The 3,988-nt window shown below is 34.7% G+C and overlaps 1 long non-coding RNA gene across 1 annotated transcript; it reads left to right on the top strand.

Annotated features, from left to right (window-relative positions):
* The first annotated feature begins 223 nt into the window (after nucleotides 1–223).
* Nucleotides 224–1,398, top strand: LOC109585747 (uncharacterized). The gene is made up of 5 exons (XR_002186634.1): nucleotides 224–678; nucleotides 731–835; nucleotides 922–954; nucleotides 1,013–1,163; nucleotides 1,334–1,398. It is a non-coding gene; the product is annotated as an uncharacterized LOC109585747 (long non-coding RNA).
* Nucleotides 1,399–3,988: the final 2,590 nt, after the last annotated feature.

A 3,988-nucleotide genomic window follows, 5' to 3' on the forward strand; every position in this document is an offset into this window, starting at 1 on the left:
GGGTGGGGCTGGTTAATGATGACGACATCATAGATAATAGAGTAATTCATTAGAGTAGTTCATTTACGTTACTCTAATATCTATGACGACATCGACACCTACCCATATGTACAGCAACGCCCTCGGATTGGGTGTTCCTGAGATATCCTTCGCCCCGGCCCCGGCCCCTCATGTAACAAATACGCCCACAAGGCTAGTACAAATCTGGCACATGGTCCCATTTGGCCATTTCACTTCAGTGATTCGACTGATTTCACCAAAACACCAACAGACTGAATGGAGAATCACCAACCGTTCTCTGGGCCTGTCTGACTGCTATTGTGTTTGATGGAGACAAGCAATGGGAAAAGAGCAAGAGTGACTGCACTGACTCGGAGTATTGAGAGTGAGCTTAAAGAAGAGGAAGGTGTAACGTTTGACCTGAAATCAGTACTCCATTCTGTTGCCGCAAGACTAGTTTCCTCGGCAGAAGAGGATAAAAGCGTATTTGGGACACTTACTGCTTGAAGACTTGGTATATTCCAGTATTTCTATTAAAATGAATACTGATCAAGTTGAAAACTTGTCAGAGTAGTATCGAAATATGTCCTTGCTGTACAATGGAATCCTTCTACTAGTTGTGTCACTGTCACATGACCAGCAGAACCAAAATGCATCAGTCATTGATCATTAAGAATTGTAAGTGTGTGATTAATTAATGTATTATTGAAATTTAATGAATATTAATTAGTGACAATCCCCTGATGTCAAGGTACTAATGTTAATTAAAGTGCTAGTTGAAAGTGACAAGAAATTTTCTTCAAAAGTACATATTACATGATCTCTCTCTACACTGGTATGCAACACATTTGTTACATGTTCATGGGATTTCTTCCATGTATCGCTTTTATTTTATTTCTTTTTTTTATTATTTTTCTTTAGTTTGTTACTCAATGCGTCAAAGACACTGTTGAGGTACAGTTTGCATAATTTTTAATTTATATTATTATTGTTATGTTGTATACTCTCCTAGTCATATCCTCTAAATAGAGTGCTTTAATGTGATTGGTTGAAGTCATAGAGCCCCTCCCCTAGTCATGAAGCCTTGTTGCTTTTAATTACTGAGTTTTGTGATAACATTCATCCAAGAGTTCATGAAAAAGCAATGAAAGCACTAGTACATTGTAAGTACATATACATTCACATATTATAATGCCTATCCTTTCTTTACTTGTTCCACTTAGTTTCTTTCCTTTCCTACATGTACATTTGCCATATACTGGTTTATTTTGTAAACCCTTTTCTACCTTGTCTGCTTGTGTACACATAATTATGATATTATTCATTTTTTTAGTGCTAAGTTTTGCTAATTTTACACTGTTGTAGAAAAGTTTTGTCTGATGATTGGATACCTTCAAAAGGTGAGCTTGCAATACATTTACATATAACATGCATAGGTCCAAATTTTTTGGTCAAAAATTTTGTCAAATTTGACGAAAGTTCTTGCTTAACGAAATTTTTAACCGATAAAATATTTTTGCTTCACATGTTTATTATGCGAATTTTTAATAAATATGACGGAAATTGATTTTAACAAGAAATTAAGATATTGACGAAATTTTTGCTAGGAAAATTTGGAGCTATATGGTATACATGTATAGCTAGTAATTTTGGAAAGGAAGTTTTGTCAAATTTTCAGTTTGCTCGCCAATCGTCAAAATTTAACTCACCATTTTGAACTTTTACAATGGCACCTGGCCACAATTTAAACCCACAAATAATCAAAAAATCAAAATATTATCCCGCTAAAATTACTAGTTATACAATATCAGGGTTTCCCACCAAATTTGTGCATAGTGTTCATTCGAAAATTCTCCTTTTTATAATTTTACTGATTTATGTACATGCATTAATATGTTGTTTAGCAAGTTTGAGCTGATTTTGAACAAAATATGATTTTTAAAATCAAAAATCAGTCCAAAGTTTTCTTTACTAGATTACAGGGTTTTGGACCAGATTTTGCCAAAAATTACTAGAGGAGAATTCTGCATTTTATAATTTTTCTCATTCATTTACATGTTCATAGCAAGTTTGAGCTAATTTAAATCAAAATTGGATTTTTTGCTAATTTTAAAGGTAGTAAAAGTCAGTCCAAAGTTCCTGTACTATACAGGGTCTTTGCTTTGGTTGGATTCTTTTAATTTGACTAGGAGAGAATTGTTAATTTTTTGTACTTTTCATTTTTTACATTTTCCTATTCACACATGTATGCATGTACATTTTCTTATGTTATGTAGCATGTTTGAACTGATTCTGAACAAAATTGGATTATTTTTACAAATTTTTTAATTTTCCCCTAAGCAACGTACATGTACTCTTGTAGTGCTTTTCAGCTCATGAAGCATGCCTTGTGGGAAACCCTGTATGGTATGAATTATAAGAGTATTAGCAATCATTGTTATTAAGTTACATTTATGTATTGTCATTTCATTTTGTAGAAAGTGTCTTGACATTGTGTCAGATTCTGGGTGGGATTATTGATGTCACTATTGGTGGGATAGCTCTTCCAACACTGGGAGCTTCAGTTGCTTTGAACCTGTCACCTGTTAACACCTTGTTTGATGAAAACATACATGTAGTTACCATAGGAACAGACTAAGTCTCATGTCTACTACAAATTGTCATGGCTTCTCCGGTAAATTATATGCATGTACATGTACCTGTACTTGTATGAGAGCACGTTATTATTCACAATGTAGGGAGAGTATATGGTGAAACATTATAGCCTAATATACATTTTGTACATGTACATGTTTATGTTACATGTAGCTTAAGTCATTTGAGGCAACCTGCGTTAAGCGTTTGACTTTAATCGTTGACCTACAGTTGAGCTCCTTTTACAATATGACACTAAGCCAACGTACCTTCATTTTTAAAGTGTGGGCAATTTCACCTTTTGACACATGCTTTCTCTAGAATAGAACCAGATTCTATTCCAGTGTCTACGTAACATCAGGGCTTGCATAATATTGTGAACCGGCCTTTGGTTTATAGTATATACACATGTACACCTTCACTATCACAGTAATAGAATAGAGCTATTTCTATCATAATATTGAATCACCTTACTATCGAATGAATTAATATCGTGTTCAATTCTTTTTCAATTCTTTTAATTTATGTCACAACTTCGCAAACATTATGATGATAGTAACACACAAATTCATGTGCGACACCATCATATTCATGTATGTACATGTCATATAGACATGCTGAACTGGATGGGGGACTCCCTTGCTACAGGCACTTTTCTAAAACTCAGAAAATTAGAGTGATCCAATTCAAGGACATTATCACAACCACAAGACAGCTCACTTGACCCACAGATACATGTACATGTCTCATGCTGAAAGCAGCAAAGGACATACCAACCAGACAACCACCAGACAGACACACTCCCTCTCACTCCAGCCTGATAGATACAGGAGACCTCACATTGCAAGTCACAAAGACAAAGATCAAGACCTCTGCTATTAACCTCCCATTAACTACATGTATTAGCCATTATACTATTGACACTAAGATGGCTTTTTACTTATAACAGTAGAGCTTTGGCCACTTGCTTAATGTGCTGGGAAGTGTGTGGCTATGTTTAGCCATAATTATTCTAACTTTTGGTTTTTGTCAGATATTTCTTTTCACCTCTTAACTTTATCCTCTGAACAATTACGTCATCATGTATCACTACTACTGGTTCATTACAATCCAAGCAAGCCACTAATCGTATCCTGTGATGATTCACCCTATGGGCTCAGAGTTGCGTATTGCATTGCCTCAAGATCCCTGCCTTCAGCAGTATTCACAGTTAGAAAAGGAAACACTGGCATTAATGTTGCAGTTGGAAATTTTATGGCTAATAACGATATAATAAATTTTTTATATATTAATTGTGAGGCCACTTACTTCAATTGATTATTCAAAATTGTGACAGTGTTGTAACTATAGCTTA

Source organism: Amphimedon queenslandica, unplaced genomic scaffold, assembly GCF_000090795.2.
Source record: "Amphimedon queenslandica unplaced genomic scaffold, v1.1 AMPQUscaffold_13015, whole genome shotgun sequence".
NCBI classification, from domain to species: Eukaryota; Metazoa; Porifera; class Demospongiae; order Haplosclerida; family Niphatidae; genus Amphimedon; species Amphimedon queenslandica.